Below are 13,206 nucleotides of genomic sequence, written 5' to 3'. Positions count from 1 at the left end.
TTTGTTGCAGTACGTGGGCTTCTCATTGCAGTGGGTTCTCTTGTTGCAGATCACAGACTCTAGGTGCACAGGAGCAGTTGTGGCTCACAGGTTCTAGAATGCAGGCTCAGTAGCTGTGGCGCACGGGCTTAGTTGCTCTGCGGCACGTGGGATCTTCCCAGACCAGGGCTCGAACCTGTGTCCCCTGCACTGGCAGGCGGATTCTTAACCACTGCGCCACCCGGGAAGCCCAGAAGGTATGTTAATTAGAGTGACTTTAGCAATCATTTCATTATGTATATGTGTATCAAAGCATGTTGTATACCTTCAATATATATAATTTTAATAAACAAATATCCCCAAGTGATAACAATGTGGAGCCAAAGTTGAGAATCACTGCATTAATGGGTCACAATGTGACCCATTGAAAATCACTTGAAAATCACTACTCTTACCTGCTGAAATTCTAATGAAGTCTGTAGGTTACTTCATAGTATTGTGCCCATGTTAATTTTTTTGTTTCATTTACTGTATTATGGTTATGTGATATTAATATTACAGGAAGCTAGGTGAACATTATATGGGAATTCGATACTATTTTTGCAACCTTTCTGTAAGTTCAAAATTATTCCAAAATAAAAATGTTAAAAGAATTCCTCAAAGAAATAATTTAGATGTTCAATAGGAAATGGACAAAAATTTAAATAGGCATTTCTTAAAAGAGGACATCCAAATGGCCAGTAGATCCATGAAAACATACTTAACTTCATTCGTCACCAGGAAAATAAACATTAAAACCACAATGAATTGCTATTGCACACCCCCCAAGAAAGGTTAAATAAAGAAGACAGAAAACGCCAAGTGATGGTGCAGAAGTGAAGCGACTGGAACTCGAAAACCTACTTACTGATGGGGATGTAAGTTAGTGCAACTATCTGGGAAAACTGTTTGCCATATCAGTTCGAGCTGCACATACACATACCCTATGACCCGGAAAGTCTACCCCTAGGTATACACTAACAGAAATGGGCATACATTCAATAAAAGACATACTCAAGAACATTCATTCATTTGGCATCTTTTGTAAGAGCCAAAGCCTAAAAATAACCCAAATATCCACCCAGAATACAATGGATAAATACACTGTGTATTCAATCATACTATGAAATACTCAGCAGCAAGTATGAATGAAATATAACCACATGAGACAACATGGATGAGTCTCTGAAAAATGACGTTGAATGAAAGAAGCCAGGCACAAAAAAGATGCATTCTGCAAAATTCAATTTACATGGAGTACAAAAACAGAACTAAACTATAATGCATGGTTTCCCTTATGGGGCTATTGACTGGTCAGGGCCAGGAGGGGGTCCTGGTGATGTTCTGTTTCTTATTCTGGGCACTAGTTGCATGATGCAAAGTCATTAGACTTTATACTTTGAATTTTTGTCTTTTTATATATAGATCATACTTTAGGAAAAAGTTTAAACAAAACGAAGTACATGGTTTTCTCCTATTATTCAATAATTTGCATTGACTTTCTGTGACCTACCAAACCAAGGCTCACTTTCTTACCCACACACGGCACAGGCCCTCCTTAGCATCTTTACTCGTGCAGTTTCCTCTTATTGAAATATCCTTCAGCCTCCACATGGCTGGTCTGGTAAAGCATATCTCTTTTACACAGAGTGACTATATGCACCAATTTACAAAGTGCAGTCCTGGATGAAATTTTTGCCCTGGAGTAATTATTAAAAAATATCAGGGGCTTCCCTGGTGGCGCAGTGGTTAAGAATCTGCCTGCCAATGCAAGGGACACGGGTTCGAGCCCTGGTCCGGGAAGATCCCACATGCCGCGGAACAACTAAGCCTGTGCACCACAACTACTGAAGCCCACGCGCCTAGACACCGTGCTCCGCAACAAGAGAAGCCACCGCAATGAGAAGCCCGCGCACCGCATCGAAGAGTAGCCCCCGCTTGCCGCAACTAGAGAAAGCCCGCGCACAGCAACGAAGACCCAATGCAGCCAAAAATAAATAAATAAATTTCTTTTTTAAAAAAATTATCTAGGATCCTTCTAGATATTTAGGATATTTCTATTTTTTACAGTTGTCTTTACCATACTTAATTCAAGAACAAATTTCTAGTGACTATTTTCCCAAGTCTTTCCAAAGCATTCAACTTAGTTTTCATAGAAACATTTCATATAACATATAATTACATTATATCTATAGAATAACAAGTAAAATTGGCAGAAACAGATCTGGTAACAAGCACCACTGGTTCTTGGGTCCTCAGCTAATGGAAAAGTGAGCGGGCTGCACTACGTTAGATTTGCATTGATTTAACGCAGTGTGTATTACAGAGAAGGGGAGCCTTAGTCTGTTTAGTAAGTTAATTGGAGGTTGGATAAGAGAATATTTATATATATTTATATTTATATGTACATACATATATATGTACATGTATATGAGGGGTGGAGAGGGAGAAGCAGAGAGAGAGAGAGAAAACTACCAAACGTATCAGGTATAAAATTAAAGATACTATTAACAATGGGGAGAAAAGGCAATTTCTGCCGGTTTGGCTTACAGTGAGACTCTTGGCCTCCTTCACACTGAACATGAATTTAATCAAGAGATGGAAAAGGCTTCAGGTTAAACTAGTTCTCTTGTGGAACCTAAGTCAGCATTTATCTTCAGAGGCATTATTCTTCCTTACACAGCCAGATTCTTGGTCCAAAACCAGCAAGGAGAGCCCATCACTAGGACATGGTTCACCCTGGTGGCAACCGGAGTTCTCCTCTTGCCCGCCACCCTCCAGGAGTTCAATGTTGGCACAAGCACAGAAATCTGCCATTGGTTCATCAGCCAGACCCCTGATGGAGGTGTAGGGGGAAAGGAAGGAAACCTAACAGGATTAAAAGAGCAATAAAGTAGACTGAAGCCAAAGATGACACAGGTTTCTGGGGAGGTAAAGGGAATGTACTGCAAGAAAGGACATTCTTAATTCACACTGTCTTGGGAAGATCCACCCAGCTTGACGCTAAAATCCTTGGCAAGAGCTACACATGAAATTTAGAGAAGCCCTTTCCATTAAATTGCCTCTCCACATTATACATTTAGAGGGAAAAAGAAATCCCAGAGATGTAATTTCTTACCATCTAACTGTCCAATTATCCAGCAGAGGAGAGAGTTGCCCCGTTTGTTTTTTTTTTTTTTTTTGAATGTGGCAATACCCCTTGTGTCCTAGTCAAGCCCATTAGGAACAAACTGTCCCAAAATGTCTCAAAGAGGAAAATTAGATCAAAGTGATCTTCCATCCTAATTGCCTTTCAATAATGTTATCGGATTAAAAGTCTTACAAAGAATGGAATTCAATTAACTGGTTCCTCTTACTATTTTCCTAAAGCAACACTGACTGAATGGTTTCATAAGCCCTAGGACAGAGGCACATCACTTAACCCCGGTTGGAAGGAGAATTCTTTATATACAATTATTTTACTGTGGCAAAGTCCTTTATAATCACTTTTAGCTGTTCCGGAAAGTCTCAGAACCCGGTCAACATACTTGCCCATCATGAATGGAGGGAGTGTGGAAGCAACAGAGGCAGGTGTGTGGTCCAAAGAGGATGGAAGGGGCAAAAGTAATGTGATAGGGAGGTCTCTTTCCTCAAACCTGTTTCTATCAGAATTCACAAAATTCCACCACCTCCACCCCAAGCCCCCAACACACAGACCCAGGCGAGCAGTAGCTCAGCTGCCTCACTGCCAGGACCGACCCATTTGCTGAGGACTCTCATGACATCCTTTGGTAAAGGCTTCGTCTCCACTCACGAAACATTCCTGTTCTGTGTCTCATTACCTTGGGGCTAAGGGCTGTGAATTCCAAACTTATTTCATATTATGATAGTTTCTAAACTTTAAAAAAAAAAACACAGCTAAACCCTTTTCTCCAAATACATACATAAAAAGATAAAGGAGGTCTCCTCTGGTTGAAGCAGGAGAGAGGCACAAAGTTCCCACGAGCCGCACTTTCCTTGCGCCCCTCCTCCCAGCAGCTTTTTGGGACACCGTACAGGGGCACCTGGCTTCTTAGAACACAACATGAACACAACTGACCACAAACCACCTGGCAGGTGTGCTAATGGGAGGGCATGATAGGGCCTCCTTCCTATAGCTCCCAGAGCATAAACTCTGCCCTCAATGGCCTTCTGGGGACAATTAGGGTCAACAGCTCAGCAACTATTTGAAAATGTACAAAAATCCTACTACCTCTTCCCTCTAGGAACAATATTTCTGTTCAAGGCACTGCTCTGGGTGTCAGAGGAGGGGAGAACCAAATTCTAGAACATTCAAGTTACAAACGAATATGACATAGGGCAAAGATGTGTGGTCCTCAGAGCCAGAATAAATAAATACACCCATAATCATCTGGATGGGAGCATCTTGTTGGATATTCTGGGTTGTTTTTTTTTTTTTTTTTGAAAAGCAGCGATGACAAGTCTCAAAGTGCGCAGGAAAAGCTCTCCAGCCTTTGCAAAGATAAAGGTAGGTGAAAGTAATACGGCTTCAGTGGGTGAAGGCAGGTGAAACCATCAGCAGAACTCAACAGTCCAGAGGCCACTTCCTGCTCTGACCCTTCCTCCCTAACTCATTCACACTAAGGGCTTGGGAATTAAAGTGTCAGCCTTGTCAGGAGGATTTGAAAGTTAAAGGAGGAACAGGAAGAATAGCCAATGATTTCCACAAAGAAATGAAGGCCAACACCCGCTGCCCAGCCAAACCCAGAAATGCTGGACATAGGACGTGTGTGAAAGCTGTGAGTGATACTGTTTGTACCCAAATTGTGCCCATTTTCTCTCCTCCAGGCTCATCAGAATATATCCTTCTCAGAAATGTAAGAGTAAAAATGACAAAAATGTATTCTTCATATAATTCTAATTTTCAGTGAGAAGAGTTATGTGATTGCACAGTATGCTTGTTTGACAGTTTTCCCAGTGGGTGTGTTGGCAGAGTGTATGCCTGCGTGTATGGAGCGGGTAGGTAGGCTATTGGGGAAAAATGTCACCTCACCCTCAGAAAAAGAGCTGAAGAACCTCTGACATCCAACCTGTGGGGTCAGTGTTGGCTGAGAATGGTGCCTTGCGTCTTGAGCCATGCAGTAACCTGCTACCCGAGAATGGCCCCATGGCTACAACAGCAGACTCCCACAAAGTCCACAATCCCCCAAAGACTTTGTGTCCTAACTTTGTAGCTGGAGAGTGCATTAGACTGGAGCTAAAGGAAAGCATTAACTCAGTTCTCAAAAGGAAAAACTTCCAAAAACCAATTCTCTAGAGAGTCTGAAGTCTTACTAGTTTTAATAGTTTTATAGATTTTTTTTAAAGGGTAAGGAAATTCATTTTGGCTACCAGAAGCTCTAGGTGCCAAGGTGAATTCTCTCTGTACAGTAATTTTACTCCCTCCTCCTTTACTCTCTCCATCCCCGCCCTCCACATAGGTCCCACCTAAAGAAGGTAACTGATCTCCTTAGACAATGCTCTGGGGCTTGCAAAAAGATGAGGATTGACTTACGAAAAGCATGATGACAACCATCTCTTTATGGGCTTGCTTTGTGGGGTGGCCTTTTTTTCCTTGTGTATTTGGCCTGCAGTTAAAGTAAACAACTACAAGTCTCCTGCAATGTGTAAGCTTTGGTTTTTATTGTTCAAATTTCATGGTTTCCCATTGTGATTAAAGGCAAGCAGGTTATTTTCCTCCTCATCCATCCTTTTTTGAAAAAATGAGTAGTTTGTTGAAAAAATGGAGCAAAAACTAATTTGCACCATTAATTATTTACAAAAAACTAGATTAACAACACTTCTAGGTAGAGAGGAAGAAATTTACACACTGAAATACACATACACTCACCACAAACCCCTTCATACATTTAGATACCTTACACACTAATGCTTAACTACTCCAAACATTGATTAATTTATTTCAACTTCTTCCCAAGTTTACATAGTAACTACAAATGGGGGACTTCCCTGGTGGTGCAGTGTTAAGAATCCGCCTGCCAATGCAGGGGACACGGGTTTGAGCCCTGCTCCAGGAAGATCCCACATGCCACGTAGCAACTAAGCCCGTGCGCCACAACTACTTAGCCTGCGCTCTAGAGCCCACGAGCCACAACTACTTAGCCTGCGTGCCACAACTACTGAAGTCCACACACCTAGAGCCCGTGGTCCGCAACAAGAGAAGCCACCGCAATGAGAGGTCCACACACCGCAATGAAGAGTAGCCCCCCCTCGCCGCAACTAGAGAAAGCCCGTGCACAGCAACGAAGACCCAACGCAGCCAAAAAATAACTTAAAACTTTAAAAATTAAAAATTAAAGTAATTACAAATGGATTTCTTAATTTGAATTTGGACCTCCTCAATGGTCTGTTTCTGGAGTTTTTGACAATTTCAGCAGGTATAGAAACCATGGCAATACTTCTTCTCTTATAGATTTTTTTCCTAAAAGAAGTCATCGGATAGGTAGAGGCTGTCTGGCTCTCCGGCTCTCTTCTCTCTCTCTCTCTGCCTGCCGTGTCCATACATACTATGTAGGCTTCTACCTTGTTTCTTTGCAAGAAGAAATTGCTTTTCATCATCATTTAATTGCATAAAGAGAGAGACCATAGACCCATCGTGTGCATCTGTATCAACAGTTTGACACAAGTCCATCTTCTGTAATCAAAAAAGCTTAATTCCCCTTTACAATAAATAGGGACTCTTTTCCTCCCACCTAACAGGTAACTGATGACGGATCTAAAGGCAATGGCAAGCCTCTTTAATGCAAGACAGAAAAAAAAAAAATCTTCTTTCTTTTAAAGATATATTATCCATTTGGAGTTTCAAATCCTAGTTCATGCAACCACTTAAAATACATTTAAACAGAGCATGACAGAATTTTAGACCTCAACGTGAAACAATTTCACCCCAAGTACGTTAGCTTGAGGTCAAGGTCATCTGGGCATCTGTCTGAAGCATTCCTATAGTTTCCTGGAACTGACATGTTGGACAGTGTAGCAACACTGGTGTCTGTTGACCATTGATAGCATTACCTCATCTAAAAACATCCAGCCTTGAAAGATCTGCCTCAATTAACCCTTTCAAAGCCCCTCCCTTGGAGCGCTGCCAAAGTGACCTACAGTCATTGGGTTTGCTTAACTGACTGGGCATAGGTTATCTTAATTGCTGATAAAATGTGTGATACCAAGCAGGCTTTCCTTTCCTTTCTTTGGGTCTCAGTTTGTTTGTTTGATTTTCCTATTTGTAAATTACAGACATTGACCAGAAGACCTAGAAGGTCTCTTCTAACAAGACCAGAATCCAAGGTTTGAATCCTGACTCTGCCATTTGCCACCTGAGTGGCCTGGGCAAGTTACCTGAGCCATCAGAGGTCAGTTAACTCATCTGTAACATTTTTATCCAAGGTGGTTGTGAACGCTGAGGGAGACTTACATAACACGCTAGGTGCTGTGCCAATTCTTTGTTACTACCACTGAGAGCTGGAGACTAATTTCCCTCCCCTTGAACATGGTCTAGTCATAGAGACTTGCCTGAAAAACAGACCTCTGCAGCCAGGTCATAAGAAGTTTCTTAGCTTCAACCCAGGCCTCATGGAACAGTAGCTTTGGGAGCCCTGAGCTACCATTTAAGAGGCTGAACTACCTTGAGACCACCATGCAAGAGAGGCCCTGTGGAACGACCCTTAGAGAATGTAGAGAGAAAGGGCTTCCTGCTCAGCCTGAGCTGTTTCAGTGCCTTGCTATTCATGTCAGCCCAGCGGAGGCCTCCAGATGTCTGTGTGGAGCAGAGAAGAGGCCCAGGTAACCTCACCCAGCTGCCCAAGTTGCAGAGCCATAAGCAAAATAATGATCGTCACTGTTTTCAGTCACCAAGTTTTGGGGTGGTTTGTTACACAGCGAGGGAACACAAGAGCACACACATAAGTAAAAAAATAAAAAAGAAAATTAATTAAATTTAAAAATTAAAATAAAAAATTGAAATTTTTTAAATTAAAAAATAATTTTTTAAAACATAAAAAAAGAGAAGCCAGCACTTACCCAAGACAGCGCTAAGCCATATGAATGAAGCCTTCCTGATGTTCTCATCTGTATCCCATTTGGAATAGTGCCCTTAGGGTCTTTAGATAGAACTGTGAAAGTCCCCTCTAGAGTTGTGGAGATATACACAAACCCACTAGAGAAAACCTCAAGGAGAATCTGGCAAGGTTAAGATATTAGGAAATGCCTAAGGAGAACACTCACCTTCATGGGATTTGCCCGAAGATGGGATGAAGCATTTGGGCAGTAAAGCGGACCTCAAATTTCCATGAAAGAGTGTCAATGACTTCTGCAACATACATATTATTTGTTGCCAAATCACTAGTAGCCTGATGCACACAAATTCCATTTAGCTGACTTAATAAAACACAGATACGCTGACAGCGTCATTGATCTTGGAGCTGTAGGCAGAGGAGTACAGCACAGTCATGTGGCCTGGCTAGGAGTATTTACCCCTCCCAGAAGCTCAGACGGGACACTAGGTACTCTACATGGATATACTCTTTGTGATTTTCTTTCACTTTCTTTTATTTTTTCCGAGGAGCTCAATGGAAGTACACTCTGAGGAATGATGAAGGGAGAACTTTCAAAAGAAATGATGCCATCTTTCTTCAAAATGATATTTACCAAAGGAAATCACAGTGAGAGGCTATTTTCTCTGGTGAAAAGGATGTCTTCCATCCATTTCTGTTTCTCAGGCTGAGCTCAGGATTCGAAAACACGAATTCACAGGCAACCTCAGGCTCCCAGAATTTCACACTGGCAAGTCAACAAACCAGTCTTAAAAAGCTAGCAGAAAAAAAATGAAACTCACACTCTTCTCTCCTTCCATTCAGAATATGATGTTTTCAGTCAGACTATAATTGATTTTTAAAATAATAATTAGGTTAAGTAGTTTCAAACTAGCTTTTCTAGAATGTTTGAGCTGGAAGGAATCTTAAAGGTCACTTTTTTAAGAATGAGAACCTTTCTTTAAAGAAACTCTGGGGAAGAACCGCCTCCCCTATGTAAAATAGGAGACATGCGGCCCACCCTGTCTTTTTACAAATTAGGGAACTAAGTCCTAGAGAAGTATCATGTGAGCCCAAGGTTCACAGAGCTAAGGGCATGGCATTACCAAAACTAGAACTCAGGACTTCTCAATCCTACATTAGGTGCCACAGACTCCCTCTGGTAAGTTTTAAACTGGCCACTTAACCTGCTGACTGACCCTGAACAAGTGAATAATGGGATGGCAGTATATCACCTACAGAGCCAAGGCAACTGGCCGCCGTGGTCTTGAAGCAGGTACCCACATGTGCAGCAGCCCAGGCATCCCCAACCAATCAGCATCACTCAAAAACAGTGCTCTCCTAATATAAGGCAGAAACTGACACCTTTTAGCTTTAAAAGACCCACTTCAATCTTTTTTCCAAAATCTAGACTCTGTATTAGACAGGCTCCCTTGCTTGATAATACCACTTTTCCTACTAAATATTCCATCTTTGGCCTTTTACTATTTCACTTCTCTTTAATACTACCCTGTATAATACCACCCACATTCATATGGATATGAAACTATAGACTGGTTGAACTGAAGCAAGCACTAAAAAGATACTCAGTGGATTCCAACAGAATAGATGACTATGCTCAAAATACACACCTTTACATATCCTCACCACCATCTCAAATTTTCTTCATCGAGGTATAGCTGATTTACAGTATTTTATTAGTTTCAGGTGTACAACAAAGTGATTCAATATTTGTATAGATTATACTCCATTTAAAGTTATAAAATATTGGCTATATTCCATGTGCTATACAATATATCCCTGTACCTTATTTTATACATAGTAGTTTGTACCTCTTAATCCCTTACCCCTATCTTGCCCCTCCCCTCCTTCCCCCTCCCCACTAGTAACCACTAGTCTGTTCTCTATACCTGCGAGTCTGTTTGTTATACTGTTTGTTTCATTTTTTAGATCCCATATATAAGTGATAAGGTACACTATTTTTCTTTCTCTGTCTGACTTATTTCACTAAGCATAATACCCTCAGGTCCATCCATGTTGTTGCAAATGGCAAAATTTCATTTTTTTATGGCTGAGTAATATTCCATAGAGTGTGTGTATCACATCTTCTTTATCCATTCATTTGTTGATGGACACTTAGGTTGCTTTCGTATCTTGTCTACTGTAAATAATGCTGCTATGAACACTGGGGTACATGTATCTCTTCGAATTAGTGTTTTCATTTTCTTTAGATATATGCCCAGGAGTGGAATTGCTGATCATATGGTAGTTCTATTTTTAGCTTTTTTGAGGAACCTCCATACTGTTTTCCATAGTGGCTGCACTAATTTACATTCCCACTAACAGTGTACCAGTGTTCCCTTTTGTCCACATCCTTGCCAACATTTATTTGGGGTCTTTTTGACAACAGCCATTCTGACAGGTGTAAGGTGACATTCCATTGTGGTTTTGATCTGAATTTCTCTGATGATTAGCAATGTTGAGCATTGTTTCATGTACCTGTTGGTCATCTGAATGTCTTCTTTGGAAAAATGTCTATTCAGGTCTTCTGCCCATTTTTTAATCAGGTTGTTTGGGGGTTTTTGATATTGAGTTGTATGAGATGTTTTTATATTTTGGATATTAACCCCTTATTGTTCATATCAATTGCAAATATTTTCTCCCATTCAGTAGATTGTGTTTTCATTTTATCAATGGTTTCCTTTGTGGTGCAAAAGCTTTTAAATTTAATTAGGTCCCATTTGTTTATTTTTCCTTTGCCTGAGGAGACAGATAAAATTTATGTAGATAGATAGCTATAGCTGTAGAATATATATATATATACATACATATATATATATAGAGAGAGAGAGAGAAAGAGAGGGAGGAGGAGAGGGAGAGGGAGAGAGGGAGAGAGGGAGAGGGAGAGGGAGAGAGGGAGAGGGAGAGGGAGAGGGAGAGGGAGAGGGAGAGGGAGAGGGAGAGGGAGAGGGAGAGGGAGAGGGAGAGGGAGAGGGAGAGGGAGAGGGAGAGGGAGAGGGAGAGGAAGAGGGAGAGGGAGAGGGAGAGGGAGAGGGAGAGGGAGAGGGAGAGGGAGAACTACAATTTATGCCAGAGAGTGTTCTGCCTATCTTTTCTCCTAGGATTTTTATGGTTTCTGGTCTTACATTTAGGTCTTTAATTTTTTTAGTTTATTTTTGTATATGGTGTGAGAAAATATTTTAATTTCATTATTTTACATGTGGCTGTCCAGTTTTACCAGCACCATTTACTTAAGAGACTGTTTTTCCCTCAGTGTATATTCTTGCCTCCTCTGTCATAGATTAACTGACTATACTGGGTTTATTTCTGGGCTCTCTATTCTGTTCCATTGATCTATGTGTCTGTTTTTGTACCAGTATCATACTGTCTTCATTACTGTAGCTTTGTAGTATAGTCTGAAGTCAGGGAGGGTGATACCTCCAGCTTTGTTCTTTTTTCTCAAGACTGCTGTGACTCTTCAGGGTCTTTTATAGTTCCATATAAAAAGTTAAATTATTTAGAAAACTGCCTCTAATTTCACTTCAAATTTTCCATACAGATTTACGACTAATATAGTCTTAGTCATAGTAAGTATTCAGAAGTGAAGACTCAGAGAGTTCTTGAGTTAGAGTCTAAAGAGATTAAAACAAAAATAAAACAGATGGATCCACAGCATCTGAACCTCATCTTCCTCATTCTCCATGGGTTTGGTTCATGTCTTTCTGCTGCCAGTTGGCCAGACCATTAAGCCTCACCAGTACAAACATTTGAGTAATTCTGGAGTTTTCAGCTAAATTTCTCCATGCAAGCCAAACATCCACCCACAATACCCCAGACATGACTTCAGAAAATATTTCTCCATTTCCAATTTGTGAAACAGTACTAATGCCAATTATACTAACTTCCACCCACCATTTAAATGACTGGGTGGTATTATAGAAGATATATCAAATAAGCAACATATTTAGCAATTTAAGGTTTGCTTGGGGACCATACCATGGAAAGACGTGTAAAGGCTAATATATTTGGGTGCAAATAATTTTTATAAATAGGAAATTTTTAAAAGTTGGTGGCCACAAAGAAGCTGGAACTCAGGTTTAACTGAACAGAATGAGCCACGGTCTTGACCTTACAATGTCACTATTCAGCAAAACAACGTGATTAAGCAGGTAGGCTCTGATATTGGACCATTTGAGTTCAAGTTCCGGCTCCACCCCTGACTACTTATGTGGCCCTGGACAAATTAAACTTCTCTGTACCTCACAGGGTGGAGATGAGGATTAAAATGAGTTAATAAGTGTCTGGCTCAGAGTGAGGTCAAAATAACTGTTAGCTATTAGCTATTTTCCTTCTAGGTTTGTTGTATCATAGGGTGGTCGTAAGAATTAAATGGCAGTATTGTGTTAATCATAATACATGACACAAAGAGTATTCAACAAATATTATTATCATTAAATCATAGAAATTTAGAACTGAAAGGAATTTTAAAGATGAACCAGACCAAAACTCTCATTTTAAATATGAGGAAACTAAAGTTCAGAGAAAGGAAACAAATTGCCCATAGACACTCAACCAGTTCATCACAGAACTAGAACTTCTTCATTCATTATATGTTCAACAAATATTATTGATATAAACTTTCAGATATAATGTCAGATATAGGTTTCCAGTTTCAGGTACAGGATACAGTGGGGGAAAAAATGGACAAAGTTTGTGGGATTTGAATCTTGGTCTTAGTCTAGTGCACTTTCCACTATAATGCTTACAGTATGGAGTTAAATTAGATCAATGATAGACCAGACAATCTAAAAATTCCTTGAACTAGCTTTATCTTCTTGGATAAACAGCTTCAGCTCTTTGTGCCTTGATTTCTTCAAAGGTAAAATGAGAGGGTTTTTTTAAGAGTCATCCCAGATACATTATATAATTGTTCTTTCAATGCCTTGGCCTCTTAATTGCTTATCTAATTCTTGATCCATTAGAGCATACCAAAGATCTCCATCTCCAAGAGAGAATGAATTAACACCTATTGATAATCTACTGGATACAGTCAAACCAAGTTTCTGTTTCTACGGTTAGACAAGTTCAGATGGTAAGAAAATATAATAATCCCTCCTGTTTC

Source organism: Balaenoptera physalus, assembly GCF_965194825.1.
Source record: "Balaenoptera physalus genome assembly, chromosome: 10".
In the NCBI taxonomy this organism is placed as follows: Eukaryota; Metazoa; Chordata; class Mammalia; order Artiodactyla; family Balaenopteridae; genus Balaenoptera; species Balaenoptera physalus.
Note: the sequence above shows the minus strand (reverse complement) of the source record.